Below are 27,747 nucleotides of genomic sequence, written 5' to 3'. Positions count from 1 at the left end.
AGGTCCTAGCTCTTGCATCACCAATTATGGGTAAAAAAAAAAACAGCTCTTTAGAGGTGAGGGGGTTTTCAGCATCTACAATGTTTTGTTCATTCATAGTAATGTGAGAAATTTATTTTTAGCTGATTTAGGGTGATTAATCATATCTTAGACAGTTGAGTGTAACTAGCAGATACAACGGAAGCAGAGACAGCAACACCAATAATAACCAGTAGAGGGTGCTGCCACTACAGATCTGAGCCAGGTGAGACCCAAAGGTAAATAGTAGGTAAGGAATGCAATATGCGGTAGCCCCACAAGAGTACTGGGACTGGGAAGGATAGCCAGTCTGGTTCTCCCAGTATACTTTTATGGTTAGGGGACCGTCTCTTCATTATTTTCCTTCTATTTATTACTGTTGATTTTTATCATTGTTGTATGTTTCTGGTAAGTGCCACCATTTTGTGGAATCTTGCAACAGTCTGTTGTTGGGGGCATAGCTTTCGAAGGTGCATGTGGACTGCATCATCAATGTGACGGTATAAAAGCTGTTTTTTAAGGATAAGCATCATATTCTCAGAAGGCTGCTGTTTTATTTTATTGTATTTTTAAAACTGAAAACTTTAGCATTACCTTTTAGACTTCATGTTTGTAATTAGTTTGGCTCCCTGGTTTTGACACTTTTCTAGCTATTAAGACTTCATTCTCTGGTCCGTTTAGTATTGTAAGTCAGATTGGTTTTCAACTGTCAGAACATCAGCCAGAGGGCAGGTGGCCTTGGAGTTGAAATGAAATAGTCAGAAAAGGGCTCAACTGGCAAGATGAAGAAAGGCTTGAGTTACAGAAAGAGAGTAATTGGTGCTTTAAGGTGAGCAAAGGATTATGGACCAGCCATCCCACAGAGTACTTACTATACAGGAATAGCCTGAGGCTTAGCCTTGTTATTTTATTATCTTGTATAATACTCCACCCCATCACTACACTAGTTATTACCACTACTTTTCTTAATAAATTCCTCTTTAATTTGGTTATTTTTGTTTTTTTCTCTTGGGAGTTAGTGCTTAAGCATCCCATCCAAAGTCCATGCTGAGTATGAAAACATTGTGTTGTGTCCTTCACCATTCTCTTTCACATATCTGACTTGCCTTTGCCTCTTCTGCATGCTTTAGTTTTAAAGTTTTTCGTATTCATGTAGGCTCAATTTTGTTTTTTTTATCATTTTATGAGTGTTTTGATATTGAAACTCTGCCTTTCTGTGGCTCTATATATTAGGTAAAAAGTGAACAGTTAGTTCTTGGAAGCATAAAACACGGACAAGCATAAGGATCTGGCTTGCAACCATTTCAGATTCGTTCTCCTCCTTACGTAAATGATGATTACTAATTTCAATATTTTAGTTTGCACTTGTTCACATCTTCCTGCTTTTGGCCATGCACAATACTAATTTTCATTCATTTATCCATTTCTTGTTGTCCTCTGATTGCAGAATTTCTCATTTAAGGCAATGTTTCCATTGTCTTCTACTGGGTATCTTATGTATTTCTACAAAGGGTCAATCCATCATTCATTACTGGCCTCTCCACCAGTGGGTTGCATACAGGACAACAGAGAGGGAGATCATCACCCATAGCAATGTGATGATAAGGAACATCCCAAAAGTAACCCCACCATTTTGTGAATTTATTTTTTTTTTATATAGATTATATACACTGATTAGCATTAAAACTACTGACAGGTGAAGTGAATAACATTAATTATCTTGTTACAATGGTTCCTGTCAAGGATCTGTATATATTAGGTAAAAAGTGAACAGTTAGCTCTTAGAAGCACAAAACATGGACAAGCATAAGGATCTGAGCGACTTTGACGAGGGCCAAAGTGTGATGGCTAAATGACTGAGTCAGAGAAACTCCAAAACAGCAGGTCTTGCAGGGTTTGCCCAGTATGCAGTTTTTAGTGTCTACCAAAAATGGTCCAAAGAAGAACATCTGGTGAACTGGTGACAGGGACATGGGTGCCCAAGGCTCATTGATGCACATGTGGAGCAGAGGTTAGCCTGGTCTGGTCTGATCCCACAGAAGTACTGAAGCACAAATTGCTGAAAAGCTTAATGATGGCCATTAGAGTAAGGTGACAGGACACACAGTGCATTACAGCTTGCTGCATGTGGAGCTATGTAACCACAGACTGGACAGAGTGCTTATACTGACCCCTGTCCAGCACCAAAAGAGTCTACAATGGGCATGTGAAGGTCAGCATGGCACCATGGAGCAATGGAAGAAGGTGGTCTGGTCTGAGGATTCACAGTTCCTTTTAGATCATGTGGATGCTTAGTTTCATTTACCTGGAGAAGAGTTGGCAGCAGGATGAACTATGGGAAGAAGGCAAGTTGTTGGAGGCAATGTGATGTTCTAGGAATCCTTGGGTCCTGGAATTCATGTGGATGTTTCTTTGACACACACCACCTACCTAAAGATTACTGCAGACCACATACATTCATTCATGGCATCAGTTATACCTGATGGCAGTGGTCTCTTTCAGCAGGATAATATGCTCTGCCACACTGCAAAAATTGTTCTGGAACGGTTTGAGGAGCATGACAGAGAGTTCAAGGTGTTGACTTGGCCTCCAAATTCCCCAGGTCTTAGTCCTTTTGTGCATCTGTGGCCAACCTTGCAACTTACAGGACTTGAAGGATCTGCTGCTAACATCTTGGTGCCAGATACCATAGGACACCTTCAGAGGTGTTGTGGAGTCCGTGCTTCAATGGGTCAGAGCTCTTTTGACAGTATAAGGGGGTTAAATATACAATACGAGACAGGCGATTTTAATGTTGTGGCTGATCGGCGTATATCACAGTCTAAAATGTTATAAAATTCATCACTGAAAACATGCAGCACTAGCACTCTTGAAAAATCATTAATGTTATATCAATAAAATGTGCTCTCTTCCAATTTTTTAAAATGCCTTGCCAAATATAAGGCTTGGGAGAATATTCCCAAAGTGCTGTAAAGCTAACCTAAATTTACATGCCAGAGAGCTCCATGTTTTCTTTATGAATGGGGGAGCCAGGCTAGGCTGGCACAACTGTATTATATATGAAATTGCCAATAGAGGTACACACTAATGGTATAGCTCCACCAGGCAATCCCCTACTTCTGGATGTTCACCTCCTTACAACGATGAGGTGTGTGTTGGTGGTCTGAAAAATGACTTAAGTGAACCACCTTTGGCAGGCTCACTAGGAACATTTGAAAGATGGATGGCAAACATTTGGACAGAAGCTGGTCATCTACATCCAATAGGTAGATAACTGCAGCATACAGTAGCAATGCCCAGACAGGTGACACAGGGATTCCAGTACCTGGTGCAACCCGGGCAAAACACCCTTTGCTGAGTGATAGAAAGATGTGAGTGCCTACCATCTTAATCACCCAAGACAGCGAGTCACTGGCTACCCTCTTAGAAGTTGGAGCTAGAAGATGACAACGAGAGCTACACAAATACATTCTTTCTTCTTGCCATTCACCCTTTATCAAAGCCACTTAATCCACTTTGGGGGCCAGCAAGCCAGCAACTAATCCTGGGTGGGACACCAGTGCGTTACAGTTCTAAAAAAACCTCACACAGCCACAAACATTGATAGAGGGCTAATTTAGAGAGTGCAAACAAAGCCACACATCCCAGAGAAAAACCAACACAGATACAGCAAAAATGTGCAAAATTTACCCAAAAGGTGCCCATGGTTCTGTCATTGCACTGTGCTGCCACCCTAATACTTTACTTAGTTAGCAATTTTCTTAATTTCATTCCCATTTGTGTTAATCCAGTTTGGAATTGCAGGGTTCTGGAGTCCATCCCATAGCACATGACATAAAGCAGGGGACAGCTGTCCAAGACAAGTTGCCAGTTCATTACAAGGTCCACTCACACACCCACCCACATGGGGCCAATGTGGTATTGCCAATTTACCTACATTTTTTCTTTGTGCAATTTTAATCAATACAATTGCATTTGCAATAGTTAAAGAACATTCTTTAAAGTAATACTGTAAGAAAATAAAAAAGAATTTTAGAAGTTCCTCCATCAACACATTTTCAGATTTTTTTTCAGTAGAAAAGTATGATGTAAAACACCCAAAATTAAAAATGTTACTTGACTCCAATTTAAACTGTACCTGAATATCACTTATAGCTGTCTTTATTTTCAGTAAAAAATGGAATTGGTAGCCTGCCATGGAATAAATTTAAATATCCAGGGCATTAAATAGATCATTAGAGCTGATGAATGGGTTTTCACTCTCATATTAAATGTAAATCAGACAGGCCTTGCAATTTATACCGAAACACCTCACTACCATCACAAGCCACTGTACACCCAGGTTCTATTTTCTTTGCCCATCCATTCATCAAGTTTGCTTAATCCAATATAGGATCACAGAAAACCTGGGGTGCCATCATAGAAGCACTGGGCCCAATGCAGGAATCAACCTTGGAGAAAATGCATACACCCAAACACTTACTGTTTTGTCTTGGTAGAGAAATATATTACAGTACTTTCCCCTTTTGTATTATTAATATGTAGCCTTTGTCAGAATGACTCAAATCTCACATACTTACCACTATTTATAAGGTATTATAGTATATAACTTCTCCCCACCTTCCCTTCTACATGTATAACCTCAGGCAATTAGGTGTAGTAAAAGACAAGTAGGAGTTAAGTTACAATTTAAACAATGTGTTATTGATAATATTCATAAATAATAACAATATGCAAAGTACATTTGAATATTGGCAATCATACAACCTGATAAATGGTGATGTGTAATTTCAGGCGGCACACAGACTTGTTAGTTACTTAAAATGTCTCTAGTTAAGGCATCATTTGTAGTCAGCTTTCTTCAGAACAGGCCGCATGTCTGTCTCAATATGGCTGCCGAGCTGTGCTCTTCATTGTGTTGTCCTTTTCACTTCATGGTGTGAGATGGTCTTTCATCAGTTTGGTGAAAAAGAGAGAGAAAGCTGGGTAAAGCAAGCAAATTTATATATTTTTTTTTGTCCAAACCCTACAGCCAATAGGGTGTCATGGAACTTAAAGGCTTCTGATACAAGCCAATTCCAAACAGCCATACTTCAGACCAATGGGGGGATAGAACACCTTCACACCTGCCCTCCAAACCATGTGTTAAGGCAAATCTTGGCAGTTAGGCAGTCTGGCTTTCCTATGGGGGTTGAGAAACTTCAGAAAAACATTTACCAAACTTATTTGAGGCACTTCCCCAAATCTGTTGTAAAATTCACTTTCTTGACTTAGTCCTTAGTTACAAATAAAGACATACAAAATATTTATCAACTTGTATGCAAAATTTCACATCACAACACTTACCTACTTACATTCAGCTGGGCACTCTGCTTTCATATAATAATACATTGGTTTTATTATAAACTTGTCCTGCCTGACATTTGACTCCTACAGATATTTTCCCATGGTCTGCCCATCCTTGAATTATCAATGCAGACTAATGTCTGAATCCTGCATCAATTCATCCATTATTGAAGCTAATAAGAGAAACTGAGTATCGCAAGGACCAAAGTGCATCTCACCAACTTTAGGTGCAGGGTAGGAACCAACCCTGGATAGGAATGGCAGTGCTTTACAGGGCACACCTACTCACATGGGTCCAATTTAAAGACATCTGTTAACTTAACACATTTGTTTTTGGGGTGTTAGAAGAAAACAGGAGTACTTAAAGCTGAAAGTCACAATGTAAATAAAGAAATTGCACACAGTCAGTAATTTGGCTTAGATTTGAACCCAGTACTTTGGAGCTTTGAGGCATTTTCACAAAGATAATCCAAAAAGAATAAAGATACAATTGTACTGTTTTATGCTGAACAGAAAAACAAGATAAATGAAATGCAGCCTCAGTGCAAGAGGTCAAGGAATGAATCAATCCCATTAGTTCAGCTTCACATTTGCCTTAAAGTGAGGTTTTAATTGGGAGTGAGGCTGGCATCCAGACGGCTGGTCAGGAGAATGAATGACCCGATGAAATTCTACTACAGGCAATAGAGTCAGACTCCAGCGACATTACAGGCTAAAGGAAATGGAGAGCTCAGAGTAAATCAAGGTCAGTCACAGTGCCAACTGAAAAGCTCAGTTGAAAAATGACAAGAGAAAATATAGGGCACCAAAGAGGCACGGTGGGAGGAAGAGGTTGCATGCCTTTTTAAATATTCATTTTTTTAAAATGCTGCCATGCTGTCTAGAGGCTCGACTTTACAGGTAAACTTTTTGACCTTCCTCATCGGTCTTGCTAGGACATATTTGAGGGATTGTTTTGAACATTCTGCAATTTCAGTGCCAAATTAAATGTTTTTTTAACAATACAATGCTTTCTGGAGCTGATGTACATCAGACTGCCCATGAGCTGAGGTGTCTGTGACGCAGTTTCCAAGTTCTGTTCCAGACAACCATTGTTTTCTTTTTCTAGAAATGTCATTTTTTGCTTATTTGCTTAAAACCCTCAGAAAATCTGGATTTAGCTGCACAGATTCTGGTTCCTCATTGGTCAGGTGGGATCTTCTGGCCAGCTTTACAATCAATAGCAGTTTAAAAATAACCTTACTGGCCCATCTAAAGTGACATACTCTTCAATATAATGGCCATGTGACCCCCATTGATAAGCCTACACTCCATCTCACCTCTCAAGCCTGTGCCAGCTGGTGTGCCAATGATGCCTCCTTTAAGTTTCACCTCACTGGGTTTTGTCACATGCCAAACATGTGATTCAAGTATGGCAATTCAAGTTGTTGCTGGTATGATAGCATTTGCACACATTTAAAGAATCAAATGCCAAGGTAATGCTAAATCCAAGCCCTATGGCATATTTCAAAGATTCCCAAACTGCAAACTGGTTCGGTAGAATGAAGCAGTTATAGATAGATAGATAGATAGATAGATAGATAGATAGATAGATAGATAGATAGATAGATAGATAGATAGATAGATAGATAGATAGATATGTTAGGCACTATATGATAGATAGATAGACAGATAGATAGATAGATAGATAGATAGATAGATACATAGATAGATAGATAGATAGATAGATAGATAGATAGATAGATAGATAGATAGATAGATAGATAGATAGATAGATAGATAGATAGATATGTTAGCAACTATATGATAGATAGATAGATAGATAGATAGATAGATAGATAGATAGATAGATAGATAGATAGATAGATAGATAGATAGATAGATAGATAGATAGAACAAACTTCATCTGTCCTCATTGACTGAATCAGGTTTCCAACACAGTTTTCTTGAGCTGTGACATCTGAATACTGACCACTAAGCTGGCATTCAGCCTATTAAGCTTAATCTAAAAAACCATCTCTAAATGATTGGTCTACCACCTACAAGAGGGATCTGGCATCCAGACTGTCTTTAAAGATGGCTGGCAGTTACAATGGCATCAGATTCTTAGATATGGCACTACTTTGAGCCTCACTCAGTCCAAAAAAGCCCCCATTGCCTGTCTCTCACATACACACACACACGCACACGCACACGCACACACACGCACACATGCACACATAGTAGACACAATTTTCTAGAGACACTTTCTTTGAATGTCTGGAGTCAATGCTGATTTCACTTCTGAAGAAATGCCTAATTAAGTGTGCATTAAATGATACAGCATTCATATAGTGAGGAAATGGAGAAGAATACTATTTTCACTACAGTTCTAATGCTATTCAGAAATCTTAACTATTTTTCTAATAATAATAATGATACACATATTCTAATTTACATCTTTACAATGTCTGTATATATAAAATCAAACGTCTGTCTGTCTTTCTGTACGTGTTTCACGAGAGAACTACTTAATGAATTTAGATCGGGTTTTGTTCTAAAATTTGCTTGAAAATTCTGGTTGACTTTGCGACTTCTCTCATTGTCCTAAGTATTATAGTTTGGATGCTGCACCAATTTATTTGCGTGAATCTGAGAGACTGGCTGCAGCCTGAGGGGGAGGGGGAGGCAGAACCTCAGGAATAGGGAGCCGGGTGGGGCTCTCCTCACTCACATGCCAGCCTCCATCTCTCTACCTCTCGCCACGTGTTGGAGCGTACCATGCCTCCGCTTAGCTAGTGATACCTGTTTGTTCACAAGACATTATCATCTAGAGATAGTTAAAGAGTAACGCTTGATGTTTTTGAGAAAAAGATCAGAGCTACATGTGTTTTAGAGGATAGCTGCTGGCTGGCAGAGATATCATGGCCACGGGCTTTTCTCCCCACGTGGGGGACACTCTCCCATCAGAGCTGAACACGATCAGATACAGTGGCAATGTTTAATGTTGGAGCGTACCTACCTTTTGCTTGGCCAGAGACACCTTGCCGACTTTTTACATTTTTGGCAAAGAGATCACAGCTACATTCTCACCCCTGATAGAAAAACCAAAAATATTGTATATCAAGAGGCCCTTGGATACGAAAGCTATCAATATAAATTCTTCTCAATACAAATTATTTCATTTTAAAATTATTTTTATTGATTTTTAAAGTTTGTCACGTTTCACTACTACACAGGCGGAGCTGCGGGGAACAGCTAGTATATGATAAAGTGAAGGAAATTTCTGTATTTTTTTCATGGGTCCTTGGTACAACTTTCTTTTTTCCCATTCAATATTTTTTCCATGTTAGCTTATTCAGCTAGAAATGTAGGTAATAGTATCTGTCCTGGCAGCATATGGGTGCCAAGTGTAAACTAATTTTTTACAGGGCACTAGTCCATCACCAGGCACACTTTTCCATGCCCAGTCAGTTTAGGGTGACACATTAACCTAACCAGCACATCTTTAGGATGTAAGAGACACAGGACCTGCAGGAAAAACACCACACATTTGAGCCCAGGACCCTGGGGCTGTGAGGCAGAGGGGGCTAGGAAACTGTTCTGTCCATGTTCAAAGTTGAATTCACTTATTCTTTAAAAAGTAGGAATGAGCTAAATAATTTGCTTAAAAAAGAACTCAGCTTGAATTAAAAAGGTATATATTATTCAACATAAAATGAAATTGCTAAGGTACAGCCAGTGTTGCTGCCCCAGTTCTAGTTTATGCCCAGTTTATTTAATGTTTTTGCTGTATTTTTCATAGACTGTTATTAATTCTGTTTTTGGTTTTGCTCTGTATATATTTTATTTATTTAAAATGTTTTTTTTTCAGTTTATATGTCTTAGTGTTCCTTGTTGTCTGCCTTGCTTAATGCATGTGGAGCCTAATGAGGCCATGCCACTTATTAAGGCGGCTGGGGTAATTAAGTCAAAGCTGAAAAAAACATAAAAGCTTCAGCATTAGTTTTAGTGCTTTTGATTCTTTTTGATATTGGATTTAGAGTTTTTGACGCTTTCCTTGTATTTAAGACACTATCTCTGGGTCTGTCTTTGGGTTTGGTGGCTTCTGGTTTGCCTTTTTGGTTTCTTGGGGTTTTTGCTTTGTTTTCATTGTTTTTGTTTTTTGCTTCTGCTTCTTTTTTGTGGAATCCTTTTGAATCCTTTTAATGGATAATTAAATATTAACTGAGCTTTGTTTTGGTTTTGGGTTGGAGTTTTTTTGTGAATATGTTTGATTTTTATTTGCTAAAAGTCTCTTTGCACCAGTTTCTTTCAAACCTAGGTAGTTCTGAAGCTTGCCTGTTGAGTTTGGGACTTGGCTGCTAATGATGTGGCCAACTCTGGGGAGTCAGACCAAGCTGAAGTTCTGGTCTGGCTTTTCTTTGAGGACTGTTCCCACTATTTTGTGGTTTTTGGTGGAGGGAATCAATACAGAAATTACCTGTGAATCGCATATGTGCAATGCAACATGAGTATATTTATATTGTAACAAAATACACAAGAACAAAGTCAAAGTGTTGGGGACTGTCCCTGTTTAGACTTGAGTCCAAAACAGAACTGATCAAAACAAGAATGGTGGACATTTATATAATGAAAAAGCAAGAAGTGATGTAATAAGCAGGTGGCATTCTGGGAACCAGAAGTGACATCATCTGGAGGTGGGACTTTGAGGGGTGGAGCTGTAAGTGATCACTATTGGAGCGATTCTTCAGTTGTTCTGTGGGAAAAAGAAAATAGAGAGTTAAAGATGGAGCACAAACCGCCGATCTGGTGAGTAATTACAATTATTTGAGTCTGTAAACAGTCTCCTTTTCGCATGTGTGTGACAATATATATAAATGTCTGTAGACGCTCTCTTCATATAAATGATCATTTATTGTTTTCAATAAACACAAAACTAAATATGTTCAGTGTAAGACTATGGACAATTACCTCTACATAAAATTAGCTACATCAGGGTCTTGGGGGAAGCTGGAGCCTATTCCAGCAAGCACAGGGCTCAAGGCAGGAACAATGTCTGGATAGGACTCCAGTCCATCACAGGGTCAACACTCAGACACACAAAATGTTTATTTTAAACAGCAACCTCCATAGTATACCTTCTACAAAAGGCATTTTGAAAAGCAAATAAGAATACATTTTAATGTAACAAGTAAAAATACAAGCTCTTTCAGTTATTGTGACCATTGAATGCTCTTAGAAAACCATGAATTGGAACTTGTAGAACTGAGTGACTTGCAGAGTACCAAAAATAGTTGGGGTGCAGGCCCATGTCAACACGTTTAATGGTGAGGAAACACAAACTCAAAGTAATTAACAGGTGCATGGGGGCGATGGAACACAAAATCAATCACTTAAGCAGCATTTCTATCTAAATGAGTGTACCGTTCTGCTGAAGGCTCGCGTCGCAGGTAAGAAACATCCTTCCTGGGATGGCCAAATCACATGCTTCAGAAAGGAAGGGGTGTGACTTCTGAGATTGATTGGGGTTTGGTCAGTTGATCTCCTGGAGCGTCTTCCCTGAGTCATGGAGTGAAGAGACAAGACAGTTAGCAACAGCGCAACCTCTCACCTCGCGGTGGGACTGCCAACCTGATCAGAGCCAGCAGGGTGGTCCTCAGACCGCGCATGCATGACAGACTCTAGAATATGTTTTTGAGACTAGGCGTCAAGGTTTGTTTATTCATAGACAAAATAACAAAGTCTGCAACCCCTCCAGTCTGACTTATTCTTCTCAGGAATGCCAGGAGAAATCTCTCAAGCAGATAATTCTTGCCTTTGTGACGAGGCCACGTAAACTGCTGTCCCTCATGTCCAGCTGCCTACACAAAAGAGGTTTAACCAGAAGATGTGACCCCTTTATTCCCCTTTGGACCCTTCTTGGGCCATTCTGGATTTAGTGGATTTGTAATTTCACTTCTGCAGGCTGTGACTTAGTGGTAAATCTTTCTCAACACCATTTTAACATTAAAACGGTCCTAATCAAAAAAATAGTTTAACTTGAAACGTTCATTTTATCATAGTGAAATATGATATTTCGAATTCTAAAAGTAGTTTTGCTTCTGTCAAGCAATATGTTGAATTCTGATTGATATTATAGGAAGCTGTGAAGGCATAATTTAGAATCAGATTAGATTAATGGTTTGATAATTTAATTTTTTTTCTATTTCCTTTATTCATTTCCCATTAGATAGATAGATAGATAGATAGATAGATAGATAGATAGATAGATAGATAGATAGATAGATAGATAGATAGATAGATAGATAGATAGATTTAAAATGCATTATTATTAAGTAAACAAATCTTGTTATTGAACCCAAAGAACTGGCAGCAACTTAGAAGATAAAGTCAGTGCAAAACAATAAAAACAAGCTATTACATTAATGTAAGACTCAGAAGTGTATACTCCATCCTCTTGTATCATATAATATAAATATGTCATAAATTGTTATCTTTAGTAACTGTCAGACAGTTATGGCAAATTTCTTACCAAGCGTTTAACATCTAGCAGACCCACAACAATCTAATGTCAGTATTGTCCTGAAAAGGACAGGATCAGCCACCCCTACTCACAGGCTTCTTTTAACTTCCTACTTCCAGGCTAGTGTCAGATACCAATATCTTTATTTAGAAACACTTGGCTTTCACCCACAGATAGATTAGCCATCAGTGGACTGTCTCACTGGGCAACAGATTGTGAGACTGAGCGAGCAAGTGACCAAGCAAGACAGAGAAGGACTGAGAGAGAGAAGAGAGATATATGATGTGATAGGCCCACACAGCACCGTCAGAGCGCCTGTCCAATCACATGATCCTATTAACCCCAGGCTGTCCAATACCAACCTAACCATTGAACTTAAGCAATGAACAGCTAAGCAAAAGATACATGAATAATGGAATAATAGAAATGGGGCAGAGGTGGAAAGCTAATGGATCATCCCAACAAAGGGCAGCACCTTGTAAAAAAACTAGTGTAAAAAATGGAAGGAGTCCCAAACAAAAGTTGGGGTGCCAATCTGGCCACCCTGTTTAATGAAATTATCCAAAAAACAGAAAAAATGTGCTTGTTTGAGCCGGTCAGTTACAGGGAATTCCAACATGTGGAGGCTTCTCCCTGAAGTGAGACACCCTCCTCTGGGAACGTCTCAATTTTATCCAGGGGAGGGGCTTTTTGGAAACAGTGGGCGGAGTTCACTTAGGGCGGTTTCATAGTGCTTCCGAAACAAAAGGAGATGACATGGTTAGCAACAATGCCCCCTTTTGTCCCAGTGTGGTATTACACACCTTAGTAGATTCTGGAGCTAGGGACTTTACACTCAGCCAGCCCTGATTCTTGATCAGAATGTAAATGTAGAAATGATCAGCTCAGCAATTCGTTTATGATGACCACTTGCAAGCAAACCATGACAGCTTATAAGAACACTTACATTTTTAGACATTTTACTGTAAATGATTTACTGTATTAGGCAACACAGCAGGCAAGGGTGAGTTGAAAGTTTGTCAACACAGTGATAATGGATGGTGTTAAACAAGACATCATAGAATATTTACTGTGCATATCTATGATTTTATGTTGTCTAGTTTAATGTGGCCAAAGGTCTCAACTATTCCATGCTTTATTTTAGAAGGATGCCAACTTGGAAACATGTGGAGGGGAGTTAACATAGGTCAGTAACAAGTAAACAGATTTTTAATTAAGACTAAACCTTAGCTTTATACATGTGTTAGACCATCAAAAGTCTTCATATTGTGTCAGGGATCAGTCAAGTGTAGCATCTGCAGAACAGCAGGGAGCTGAGCTGGTGAGAGGCAGCAGGACAAAACAGCTGCAGGAGTATCAGAGAGTCGGGGGACAGTGCAGCATCTGTACAGCCGGTGCGTTTATGTCACTGAGTAAGCTGTACAATATTGCTTACCTACCTTTGGGGAATGTTATGTGTACATGCACCGAAGGGGGTACAAGAATGTTGATAGTTGATAATAAGAGACTGTGGTTAGCAAATCAGGGCAAAAGTCCTGGGTCAGTTTTTAATCTCAGTTCTCCTTGGACTAATCTTCAGATGAGCTTCTGTAAGTGTTGGGGTATTGCTTAAAGAAAGAATCTGAAACTAGCAACTCAGAAACTAACAGGGGCAAAATATTTGATACAGCACATGATGGCACTAACTCAAGACGAAATCGAGGTCATTGAGTTGGGGAAAGGACCAAGTTAAAGCATAAGCATGCAGCCAAACTAATACAAATTCTAACACAAAAATTGAGCCAGACTAAACAAAAGAGGGTTGAATGTAAGATGACCGAAAGCTAAGAACTAAGAACCTGTTTTTCCTGAGGTGGTAGCTTCTCGTTAAAATAGATAACTGGCTGTTAGTCTCTTTTCCAGAGCTATGTCCCAAGACTTTTATATACAGGTTCATATTAAAACTGTGGTAATGTTATTGGAAACTAACCTATCCCAAAGTCCTACAACTTTAATACCTTAGGATTTATTTGAAACCTAAGCAAACCAACATGCCTTGCATATTTAGCCTTAAATTCTCCAATACATTTTTTATTAGGTATAAGTTTTGCTTTCCTTAAAACCTTCCAGTACACTTAGTTGATTCTTATGTGATTGTCAGGTTTTGCTCTATAATACCTCAATTTACAAGGTATTACATACAGGAAAATTTGGTCTTTGTGTTTTGCGTTTCATCTGTTATATGGTTGGAATGTAATGGAAGCCCTTTCCAGCACAAATGGAAACCAGTATATATTGTAATTAACCAACTGAATGCATAAAAAACTGCATTTTCTTTTAGTTTATCATTATTTTTATCAAAGAGAAGTGGTAAACATAAAAAACTGAAAATTTCATAAAACACCCTTGTAGGAAACACATGGGATGGACAGCCATCCAGGCAGGAAGTTGGGAAGATCCTTTACCTGGATGAGAAGCCCCGAGAGTATAGAAGGGCATGCTAGCCAAGAGAGGGAAGGAGGTCACACCCGGACAATGCTGGCCTAAGGGATGGATGGATATCCCAGCTGAAGAAGATTCCCTACCCGGATGGGAGACCCTGGGCAAATGGACAGGTGTTTCTACCGGACATGATTCTAGTACTTTCCCGGGCTGGGATAAAAGAAGAGGACAGGGAAGGATTGTCGCAGAGGGATAGATATCCTTCATATTGGCAGCCATTCAGGAACCAGCAGGGAATGCTGGAAGTTGTAGTCCAGCAGCACGGCCCTGCTGGGGTCTGGGGGTGCCACAAGGGGGCACTGCAGGGAGAACTGTTGCCTGCTATATTCGACTTTCATATAACCCGGAAGTACTTCCATTGGGCAGTAGTCCTGGTATTGAAAGTACTCATGGGTCCTCAATAAAAGGCAGAGCTGGGAGGAAGGAAGGCAACATTCAAATGGAGATGGGTAGTGTGGTGGTGAGAGGAGAGATTAATTGTGGAAGAGAGAGAACCTGTGCTTTGTGCGTGTTACTTTGGAGAGGTATTTTGGTAGTAAAACACTCTTTATTTCAACCCAGGACTCTGTTTGTGTTCGTGTTGGGGTTCGAGGATTGCTGACGCCCATGTTTCTATCACACCCTGAAATAGTGCACTGAATGTATTAGGTGCTCAGTTATTGATGGCAAACTTGGAAATGTGCAACATCTTCAGTGGGACAAATAGGAGAATCCAAGGAATAAATGTTGCAGCAATTGGTGGAGGCTTTATAAAGACTTTCTCAAAGTTATCGGTAGGAGTCTATATACTGCAAATATATGGCATAGTTTGAACACAGTAATTACTATTCTTCTTTCATCACATTATAACCTTATAATTCTTAATCCTAATTGATATTTTTTGCTGGCAGTTTGAGTACTAAAGCCTGTCACTAAGATCTTTCATTGGTCTGAGTCAAAGATTGGACAGGTGCTAACTTTGTTTTTAAATAAGCTTTATAACACTCTTAGGTTTTCCTTTATGTAGTAGCCACTGCATAGTTCAAAACTTTTCTTCTTAGACTAACAATTAATATAGTAAGCAGGACTATGACAGTTTCACATATTTCAAGTTATAACTCACAATCTTCCGGTTGTTGGTTCCCATTCCTTTTTTAATATGCCTAGTATTTCCAAAGGATGAAAGGCATTAAGAAACTCTTGCAAGTCATGTTGTGAAACAGACAAGGATATAAAAGGGTTTGGGGGTCATTAACAAACTAAATTTATTTAATCTGGTCACACAAAGAAAAACAAATATAAAAGAAAAATCAGTATATGAATTTGTGCTTCTGTCCCACTGGTTTTCCCTTGTCACTTGCTGGTCATATCAGACGAAGTTACCAGGGTGTGAGAGATGGGCTCACAGGAATTCTTCTGGGAAGATGGACGACAGTTTCCAGTGTTTCCTTAATATCCTTCCTTGGTGTTCCCTTCAAATCCATCTCAATAAGGCTTATACTATCGACAAAGGATTCTTTGTTTTCTGTCATTGTCGCCACAGTACTAATTTCCATATTTATTGTGTAGTTAAGTATTAATATAATATTATTCAAAGTGAATTGCTGATTTGTGCAAGGCTCTTTAAAAGGGATGGAACTAGAAATTGTCAGAAACCAAGATGCAGCATATGTAGGTAAAACTCCGGTGATAATCAACATTAATTCTTACCCTTAACATACTTCTCCTGGCCAGTATAATCTCTTTTAAAGGAATTTCTTAGTTTTTCCTACTCCTAGATAAGCTTTAAAAAAATCTTTGTGGGCTAAAATCACTACAGGATTGCAAAATGGCAGTGTCACTAGTTGTTTTTATAATATATCACCCATGTTCTATATCCTGTACAGCAGTCCCTTGGAATCTGTAAAATAACAAACGAGCCATGCTTGTCAATCTTGAACAGCTTACAGCTCTACCATCTGTACTTTGATCCAAGCAGTTTCTAGTGATAAGCCCTCAAAACTGGCTGTGCTATATTTTTCTTTCTTTCAGAAGACGCCACACCTTTCTCACTTTAATTCCTGCTTAACGTGAATGAGCTGAGGCTCTACCTCACTCCTTCCTTTTGCCCATTTTGTTGTCTAACTCTGTATCTCAAAATGTGGGCCAGGACCTTCTATAGCTTTAACAGGAAATAGCCTCACTCCAGGCATCCAGTCCCCAACCACTACAGGAATGCTTCAGAATGTATTTTAAAGTTCAAAAATATCTTTAAATGGTACCAACTATGTATACTAATTTGTTTAAATGAAACAAGCCTCAACAAAAATTATACAAATTGAGAAATTATTGATCAAAAAGAAGCAAACAATTAGAAAAGAAAGGCCAAAGGGGCAAAAAGGACTTGCCTTAAAAGGCAAACCAAAGGGAACAAGTCCCAATAATAATTCCACTATTCAGTACTCCAGGGGCAGAGACGATAATCAGAAAACCAGAAAATCAAAGGGAAAATGGTACTCACAAGAAGTACTCCATCAGCTCTGAATGAACTACTGCTGGGCCCAAAATAAAGGCAGAGGGAGGAGCCAGCAGCAGTGACATCCTGTGGCCACGCCTCCTGGAATACCATCCACAAAACACAAAGAATGGCAGAACATTTAAAGACACAGCACACTAATAAATAAACATAACAATATTAACATAACGTGTTGCCTGTTTATGTAAAGATAGGTCCATTTTTTTGGACATATCCTTTCACATAGGTTTCCAAAAACACACAGACATCATACTAAAACAAACTCTTCTCAACATTTTGAACATCGTAGAATTAGAATCTGAACTTAATAGCAAATATTTGATCCAGCAGCCAAAATGTACACTGTACAAAAGAGATATGACAATTTTGGGGAAATACAAAAAAATATTCTATATAAAGTATCCATTTAAGATTGAACATGAATGAACAGTGCAGGATTTACGTATAAGCTACACAAGCTATAGCTTAGGGCCCCCGCCTTCTTGGGGGCCCCCAAAACAAATTGTCCGAGTGAGCAATTGTCATATATACTTAAATATACTACAGCATTATTTGTTCCAATCAGGCCCGGCCTTAGGCATAGGCGAAGTAGGCGACCGCCTAGGGCCCCGGCGTCCGGGGGGCCCCGGATCGACTCCTTGGTCTAATTTTCACGCATTTCACAGAGCTTTCAGGGGGGCTCCGCCCCCCTCAGGGGGCCCCTGGACCCCCCTTTCGCCTAGGGCCCCATAATACCCAAGACTGGGCCTGTGAATGAACTCTGTTGTACACACATGGAGGCACACACAAGCGCATGCAAGCAAATGCATGCACTCACACAAGATAGATGAGGCCATGCTTAATGATGAAGAGAAAGAAATGAACAAACAATAACACACACACACACAATAGATATATAAAGGTCAATGCACACTGACACATTAAGACACCCCGTACCAATCTGTCTATCTGTGCAGCTTGTTTAATTCATTTGTGTTTAGTTTCATATTAGATGTTATTTAATTTGTTCACTTCATTCCATTTCTTTTTCTTGTTAATTTCTTTAAATGTAATAAATATAAGTTACTACACTTGACTGTTTAGTATTGCACAGTACAATTGGTCATATTTTATTATGAAATCTTCAGTTGATTGATCTCCTGCAGTACCATTAAAGTGAAAGTGAATGTACTGTATGGACCACTCCATACCTATTTTTTCTTAATCATCTGTTTCCAGATTGTACTCTTACATATTAGTAATTATAGTTGTCCCACATAATATGAACGGCTAAGTAGTAGAAAAAATTATATATATATATATATAAATGCTGTCAGCTGTATAACATCTACCAATACCATTCATCACAAAATCTATATGACTTTTTCAGTGGTTTTGTGTGTAAAATACATCTTCTAGATGCCCTGGGACACATCTTCAGTGATGTTTCTGGGGTGTTTCAGGTCTTTCAGAATCAGACATCCTCACCCAGGTGACCCAGCCGATGTTGATCAAACCTCAATAGCAGCCACCCATGGATCAGCCCTCTTAATCCTTTCTCTGCGGATTCATTCACGGATTTAATGGACCTCCTCCTTGCTTCTTCTGTAATGTGCAGTTTATTGAGGACTTTGCAGAGTGAAGATCCTGCAAATCTTCTACAGCCAACCATTATGGGCTCACAGAGCATCTTCCAGCCTCTGTCTCAGCACTTCTCCTCCAGTTATTGGTACTTTGTGTGTTTCTTCTCATTTGCTCCTTCCATACACTCTTCTCAGGGCACTGTGAGTTCCAGCATGATCAGAGATGATGATCATGTCTGGCCAGTGTGATGTCATTTCGATATGTTGTGGAAACCTGTTTATCCAGGTAAACATGTAGCTGTCAGTAGAAAGGAGGACCGTCCTCGTTTTTATTTCTGGACAGGGTTTCTCTCCAGCTTTCACAAAAGAGATCTTCTTTATGGTGTGATGGTACCTGCTGGACCAGATAGCAGTGGCTATACTTTAGGCAACTGCCCTGAGCACCTGGTTGTGGCGCCAACGATAGTAGCCTTCCCCATGGGCCTTTGGGCAGCTGTAGAGGAGTTGTTCTAAGGATCTCCTAGAGCACAGAGGACAGGAACGTGTCTCACTTGTTTTCAGTAATAGCCCTCATTTACATAATCAGGTGAACAGTTGCCATGGCCATCAGTGACCAGATGAGCTAAGGCACCATCAACCAGTGCCTTACATTGTAGGGGAGGTCTTTTGTAGGTGCGAGAGTTGACCACCAATGACTGACTAGCCAAAAGTACAATGCTTATAATGTGGCCACCAGATAAGAGGGAAAGTGAGTGTTTTGGACCTTGAAAATAGAATTAAGGACTGTCTGTCTGATTTCTTGCATTTGTTACACTATGTCAGAATGGAAAAAGCAAAAAAACGGGCTGAGGCTATGGCCACACACATTCATACAGCTGCTGCCATTATCAGGCAACTGGCTGTCAAAATGTGGCAAGAGATACTTTGGATATCTGAAATTTTGCTGAGATCATGTAATCTGTCATCATAGGTCATACCTAATTGTGTAATGTGACATCTTCAAAGTAACGAAACCAGACTTGAAGTTTGATGCCTTCCTTAGTTTAATCACATAACAGATTTAAAAAAGTATATCAACAGAGTTCCTAATAAACACCTTAAGGAGATGATGCAGCACAGTGGGGCAAAAAGTAGCATTGCAGCCTCACAGAGTGTGAACACTGCTTTGATTCCTACTTCAAGTAGACTTTGCTTGACTTGATTTCTAGTCCATGTACACTTTGCTTGTTCTCTGCATACTCACATGGTTTTTCTGTCAGGCTTCTCACATCCTTCACAAGCAAATGGTGCACATCTAGGTGTGCTCTGGTTTGAGTGCATCCAGCTTTGTCAATGTCAATGTCAATTTATTTATATAGCACATTTAAAACAACATAGTAATGCTGTGGCCAAAGTGCTTTACAATAATAGAATAAAAGAAAAACAAAACAAATTAACATAAAACATAAATAGAAATAAAATATATGAACATAAAATAAAATACATAATAAATAGAAGTAATGTTATATACATAAAAAATAGAAGTAATGTTATATAATCACAAAGAGGAAACCATCAGTATTACTGAAGGTCACGGAATGCAAGTGAATAGAAATGAGTCTTTAGTCTTGTTTTGAACAGTTCAATTGTAGACGACTCCTTTATATGATGATGTAAAGAGTTCCACAGGTGAGGCGCAGCAGCTGCAAAGGCCCTGTCCCCCTTGGTTTTACACTTGGTATGAGGGACAACCAGAAACAGCTGACCAGAAGATCTAAGCACTCTAGATGGCTTGATGTAAAACACACAGTTCAGATAAATAGGCAGGAGCAAGCCCATGTAAAGATTTAAAAACTAGCAGCAAGATTTTAAAATCAATTTGAAAACTGACAGGCAGCCAGTGTAAAGAAGCTAAAATAGGAGAAACAGAGTCATACTTTCTTGCCCCAACCAGAAAGTGAGCGGCAGCATTTTGGACCAACTGTAACCTGTGTATCAGGGATTTGTTAATCCCAGAATACAGCGAGTTGCAGTAATCGAGGCGAGAAAAAATAAACGCATGAGTAGCTATCTCAATATCCCTAGAAGATAAAAAAAGGCTTTATCTTACCTAATAGATGAAGTTGGAAAAATATAAGCTTTGTATGAGTGCTCACTGTGCTGGACTTGTGGGTGCTTCCTGTTGTCCATAAAAATAGATTCAGAATATTGGATAAAAAGATGTGTGGGAGTGCTAATCTGAGTAATCTATTCTGAAATAACTGAATATTGTCTACTAATAATTCAATTTATTAAGTAGAAGTTTATTTATATACTTAGCTGATTTTAGGTTTATGACACAGGTCTGCTCATGTTACTCATTTTCAGTATAGAGAAACTACAACAAAAAGAATGAAGATCATAGAATACAACAAAAATGTGCAAAATGTCCAGATTACTTTTTTCTGGGACAGACTGGGACCAATTACAAGTGAACTATAAAACATGGCATGAGGAAAGAAGATGCAGTGGTTAATCCAAAGTCAAGGGCATGTCTCCCCAAAGTATTGAGTTTGACAGCAGGTATTAAAATGGAGAGCACACTCTGCTTTGAGTACTTCTTTCTCTTTGAGCCCACAGCTGCCCCAAAGCTTTATTATTACAACTTGGTTAGTGCTTGAGCAGTTATGAAGATGCAAAGTCCTCTGAATATCCCCTCTCACTACACTCTCTGCCTTTTGAAGTAAACACTAGGTGAGTAATGCTTATGTTATTAAAAATGTGCAATGTGATTATGTAAGTTATACTGTGACAGAACTTACCCTGAAGGGTATTAAATTCTGTTTGATGCAAACGGAAACTTTATTTAATTTACTTTTTTCATTGTATGCTTCTTATGCTGCATACTTGTTGATGTAAAACAAAACTAGTTATAGCTAAAATTCATATAATAGTTTATAGTGACAGGAGGTAAGATTTGTGGGAAATTGAATTTGCAGGGAAACTTACTGTTTCACTTTACAAAAAAATGGTGTTTTAGTTCCGGGAAAATTGTGTGCCAGTGACAGTTAACCTGTCATTTAGTATTTAAATGAAGAGCTCTACTGAAAAAAACGCATACAACCCCCACTATACTCATTTTTCTCTCATGTGTTGACATATTGTTGAACCAGCAAATGTGTTGTGTTTGTACTGGTGAAAGGCTACCCACTTTGCCCATTTATAATGAGAATCTTGTAGATTGCAATCCTAAAGATGCATCAGGAACAGAAATGAAATTGAAATGTCCCCGGTGCATTGAGCGCATGAACCCTCAGCTGCAGGAATCAAGAAATAGGAAAGGGCAGTTGCTAGGCCATGGGGGTGAGGACAAGTGGCCTTCTGCCTAGTGAGTTTTACTGAGGAGAAAACACAGTAATCTGCACAATGGTGAGTTTTGATGTATCTTTGTGTGGAAAATATGCAGCATGTCACATTTTTAAAATCACACTGCAGCTCCATGTTGATGTGAACAACAGGCATACACAGAACTGATTTTGCTGGTGTGCAGGCAATTATCTGTATTACACAGACATGGAAAGAAAAATACAGTGTCACTTGCGTGTGCATTGGGGACATCTTAAGGAATCTAGTGATGCTCGCTCCACAGGTTGGTGATGTTTACTAACACCTTTTCTCTTCCTCCCTCTGCAGACCAGATGATTGACGGCTTTAACACCAACGATGTCACTTCCGGTGGCCATCCATCTGGACCCACCTCTTCCTGATGGAAGTCCTTAAAAACAGAAGATCCGCCATCTTGTGCGGTCAAGATTTAGACTTGCATCAGAAAAGATGTTTTTTCTCAACGCCGTTAGTAAAATGGCTACAAGTGCCCTAAAACCTTATAAGTCTCACACATAAGTGTGAACGAGGCTTTAGGGAGCAGTATTCCTTGTTTTCTATCCTAAAAAAAAAACTAAACTCCACAGAAGAACTCTTTTCAGCAAGTTCTGATTTTTCGCAAATTGGAAAACATCCAGCTGAGCAAAGTTTAGTCTCGGTTTCGAAAACTGTATCCAAATCAAAACTTGTCCAATTCTCTTCTCACTAATAGTTACTGTAAGTTCTTAAAAAAATCCTCACTTAGCTCAGTTTAAAAGATGATGGCTGTGTTTTTCTCACAGGCCTAACCTGAGCCAAAAAGCTTTTCAATTAAAAAATAGACACATCATTCACACTTATTTATATTCAGACTAATAATAATAAAGTCACTCAAGCGATTAAATTTGGTATAGACATGATTTTTTTTCTACTGAAAACTGAACATTTTGGTATCTGCTGTTTTAAAGGAGCAAATAGGTAGTTTCAGTGCAATAGTAGTTTTCAAAACAAATTCTTTTGAAATATAATTGGTAATGAGGGCACCTCTGTGTGCCACCCAACCTGGAACCAAAATTATCAAAAAAGGGACAGTAAAATAGTGGGATATAACATGTCAACTTATTTAACACAAAGTAAAACATAACTGCCGCTGTAGGCCAAGCTCCACAGATTTCAAACCTCTGTCTATAAGGGGGTGACTTGTCCTCCTGCCAACTGTCGAAAACTGCAGGACACCAAGTTGTGAACCTCTCTCATAATAACCTCTCTGAAATTCTCATTCTTTCTTTTTCTCCATGGATGCACCGTCTTGCCGCCATTTGAGTCTTTTTCCTCAGCTCATCTATTGACCCTGTGATCCTGGCAGCGTTGAACCATCAAACTTCACCATGGGGTCATTTCTGAATCAGTCTCAGAAACATCTTGCAATGGCAGGAATGCTCTCTAGACGTCCAACACTGGCAGCCCTTGGTTTCAATGCAGCCATTGGCTTCAATACCTGCTTAAAGGGCCAAGCACACTAACAGGTCTACTGTGATCACCTGTTATAGGACAAATGAGAAATATGAACTTCAGTGGAAGTTTCACATGCTGATGTGTTATGTTATTTTCCTAATTGCCTCAAGATGCAGAACAAAAAGAGAAAATGCACATGATCAGAACACAGTGGGAGGTGTGATATCATAAATGTTAACATAGAAAATTCCTACCACACATTAATAGACCATTCCCGACCATATCATTCTTATGTAACCTTACACAGGAATGCACCTGTCCCATGATATCTGCCACTACTTGGATTGTGAGAATTCTCCAAATTCTCTCCATGGTACTCCATAACCATCTTCTGGTCAAATGGCTAGGAATCCCTGTTGTTAACTAGGGTTATCTACCTCTTAGAGTTCTGGAGAAGCAATGCATTCTTGCACCCAGGTCATCCATTCATCCATCCATTTTCCAACCCGCTGAATCTGAACACAGGGTCACGGGGGTCTGCTGGAAACAATCCCAGCCAACACAGGGCACAAGGCAGGAACCAATCCCATGCAGGGTGCCAACCCACCACAGGACACACACAAACACACACTAGGGCCAGTTTAGAATCGCCAATCCACCTAAATCTGCATGTCTTTGGACTGTGGGAAGAAACCGGAGCACCCGGAGGAAACCCACGCAGACACGGGAAGAACATGCAAATTCAATGCAGGGAGGACCCGGGAAGTGAACCCAGGTCTTCTAACTGCAAGGCAGCAGCGCTACCCACTGCGCCACCGTGCTGCCCACCCAGGTCATAACTCGCTTTTTCCTTTCTGTCTATCGCTCTACAAGGTCACCCCACACATGTACATCTAACACTAAAGCTAACCCCTTGGACTGATAGCTCACAGCACAGTTCATTCCAATGACAAAATATGAAACTTGGCAAACCAAAACAATGTCATCAAGTCATTTACTGCCCCTACAGTCTCTGGCACCATTTTGCCGCCCTCTCACAGATTATCAAATTTTATTATTTAAAGCTATTTTAGTGGATAGTAGGTAAACTTAAAAATATATGTACTAGTGAAAATAAAGGGTAAAACTACTTTAGCAAGATAATATAAACAATTATCAAACATTGCATTCATCATGTTATAAATTATACTAAAGTATTATTTAAGAAATGAGATAGCTAGAATACGTCGTTTTTATTTAGCTATTTATTTCATATATATTGTTTCTAAACTCTTTTGTGGCTTCCCCCAATGGGACGACACGCCGAAGAGTGTTCCAAACTGTGATTGCCGCATCTATGGAAGTTAGCCTATTGGTTGCCGAAAACAAATCCGCTTGCACTATGAGCACCTGCATTGATGGGTGATGCAAGGAACATTGTAAATTCAGGGAACAGGATTACTTGGGTACTAACATGATCATGACCCCGCCTGATTGCTGTCGCTGTGTATAGGAGAGTGGTAGATCCCATTACAATAAATAACCGTGCTGTTTCAAGCTGAATAAAGTTGGATTTGCTAAAGTACTGAGACTCAGCCTCGTGTTTTGGGGTGCAAGACAGGGACTCACACGTCACAATATATTGTCTAAAATAATATAATTTACTTTACTTAACATTCCTATTGCCTTTAAATACTACAGGTATATGGTTTTAATATGCATGAGTGTGCCTCACAAAGAAGTGCCATTCAATTCAGTATAGCGCTCTTCGCTGAGTGCAGATGCAAAGTGCTGTGACAAGTTCCCAGGTAAAATGCAAGTGTAAATTTCACACATTACTAAATACATAATTAGTACACATAAAGATACAGATTTGTTTAAACATACAGAAAACCAGTAGAAACTAAATAACATAAATATAAACCAGCAATATCTAGCCATTAATTAATTGTTGAACTATAGCAAGTTGACACTCCATGACATTCCAACCATGAGTGGTTTCTACTTTGTTTCTGATGCTGGTCCCAGGTACCCAACAATGGAAATATTGAGCTCAATAAAGAGAGAATGAAAGATCTACTTGATATATTTATTCCTAATGGGATGCAGGTAACCATCCGTTTGCCTAGTTGGTTTGAAACGTAGATAACAAGCAAATTTGAGCGCTTGCTACCATGCTTTATGTGAATTATGAGTTTTTCTTCTTGTGATGGACAGCCAGAATCTTTACCAGGAATAGACACCCTCAAGATGGAAGGATGGGGGGCAATATCTACAGGGCATTGTCTTACCCTGGATTAGTAGATGACAGCCTCCCTGGGTTGCAGCAGCACCACGGTTTCCCACAAGGCATAATGTGAACTGGAGTTCTTGGACTCAGCTCTATTGGATGCTACCGGTTGGGGTGCTGCAGGGACTGGGGAGCCCTACTTCAAATCAACAGAAGTACTTCTGGAGACAATATAAAAGGAGCTGCCTCCCACTGCTTGGAGAGCCACAGTTGGGAGGAAGGAGACGAAGCTTGTGGAGAGGAGCAGAGGAGGCAGAAATTGAGGGAGATAAAGAGAGAAGACTTTTATAGACCATTGCTGTGTGATGGCTATTTAATGGCCATACTGTGCTTGGTGTTGTGGGAAACTCTTACCTGAAGGGTTTCCAACAAATAAAAACTCTTTGTGCTTTAAAACTTGTGTCTGAGTCTGTCTCTGTTGGATGCTTATAGAGCTCCACTAATTTTTCCTCTTTATTGATGTTGTATTTACATGGCTCTGTGCTTTCTTTCTAACCATTGAAATATACTGTATGTATCTCGATTTTTGCAAATTACCTCAGATGAATGTGTCTGTGGAATAATGATAATAGAAATAATATTACACTCTGGCTCCATAAAAATATGGCTTTGAAAAATGAATGAATTAATGATATTGGCAACATTGTGATGCAATACTTGGTTGCATGTTTTCCCTGTGATACTATGACGCCTGCTCCATTTCCTTTTGGATCTCACATTTTAGACAGACTTGGCGTGGGTGAGCATTCCCTGCTTAGATTTCATTCCTATTTCCAGCATAAAGCTGAGGCTCCCTGCCGTCCTATAATGGAGAAATCAGTTTCAGAAAATGAAGCGATTGATTGATGTTCAGTTCAAGCCATAAATACTTTTTTTTTACGCTCAAACCTCCAAAACATTTTTTATTCATATTTTTTGGGAAAATCTACCCAGTGATTTTCCTGTTTTTACAAAAGATGGGTTTGGGGAGGTTCATTTGCTTTAAAAATGAAAGGCATTTTCATGTTACGTTAAGCACTAAATGGATGCTAACTAAAGATTTAGCAATTCGGAGGATGACTACAGTGGAGCTCAGAGTGCTGACAGCTACTGGAACAAACAGAAAAAGGTAGATTGATCAAGGTGTACTCAATTTAATAAACATTAGACCAAAGTATAAAATGTTTCTTTAACAAAATAATAAATGTAACACAAAAATGAAGTAAAATCATAAACTCTGCAGGCCTACCTAAACAAGTCCTAGCTCCACTCTCTCAGATGGAGTGGTGTCTCCAGCAAGGGGCGCTTGCTCCCTGGTATTGTGTTCTTTAAAGAAATGCAGGATATAATTAAACCTGTATATATACTCCTTCAGAAACCATACTAAACTTGCTTGAAACTGCAGCTTTCACTTCCAATATACAATACAGTACAGTACACCCCCAAAATTCACGGGGGTTATGTTGTGAAAAACTGCAAATTTTGGATATGGTTAAAAAAAAATGCCTATTTTCATAGTTTAAACCCTAAATATGAATGAATAGTTATTATAATGAATTGGATATACAGAGTATCAGGATTAAATTACAGTGAAGTTATGAGAAGGCCATGTTAAAATAATGTGTTTTCAGCAGTTTTTTAAAGTGCTCCACTGTATTAGCCTGGCGAATTCCTACTGGCAGGCTATTCCAGATTTTAGGTGCATAACAGCAGAAGGCCGCCTCACCACTTCTTTTAAGTTTTGCTCTTGGAATTCTAAGGAGACACTCAGTTGAGGATCTGAGGTTACGATTTGGAATATAAGGTGTCAGACATTCCGATATATAAGATGGGGCGAGATTATTTAAGGCTTTATAAACCATAAGCAGAATTTTAAAGTCAATTCTGAATGACACAGGTAACCAGTGTAGTGACATCAAAACTGGAGAAATGTGTTCGGATTTTCTTTTCCTGGTAAGGATTCTAGCAGCTGCATTCTGCACTAGTTGCAAACGATTGATGTCTTTTTTGGGTAGTCCTGAGAGGAGTGCGTTACAGTAATCTAGCCGACTGAAAACAAATGCGTGAACTAATTTCTCTGCATCCTTCGATGATATAAGAGGTCTAACTTTTGCTATGTTTCGTAGGTGAAAAAATGCTGTCCTAGTGATCTGATTAATATGCGATTTAAAATTCAGATTACAATCAACGGTTACCCCTAAGCTTTTTACCTCCGTTTTGACTTTTAATCCTAATGCATCCAGTTTATTTCTAATAGCCTCATTGTATCCATTATTGCCAATCACTAAGATTTCGTTTTTCTCTTTATTTAATTTGA

The 27,747-nt window shown here is 39.2% G+C and overlaps 1 protein-coding gene across 1 annotated transcript in view; it reads right to left on the bottom strand.

Annotated features, from left to right (window-relative positions):
* The window catches only part of LOC114664543 (histone deacetylase 1), a 681,169-nt gene that overhangs the window by 598 nt on the left and 652,824 nt on the right, over positions 1-27,747 (bottom strand). The window lies entirely within an intron of this gene.

This window comes from Erpetoichthys calabaricus, chromosome 14, assembly GCF_900747795.2.
Source record: "Erpetoichthys calabaricus chromosome 14, fErpCal1.3, whole genome shotgun sequence".
In the NCBI taxonomy this organism is placed as follows: Eukaryota; Metazoa; Chordata; class Cladistia; order Polypteriformes; family Polypteridae; genus Erpetoichthys; species Erpetoichthys calabaricus.
This window is presented reverse-complemented; position numbering and strand designations above follow the sequence as displayed.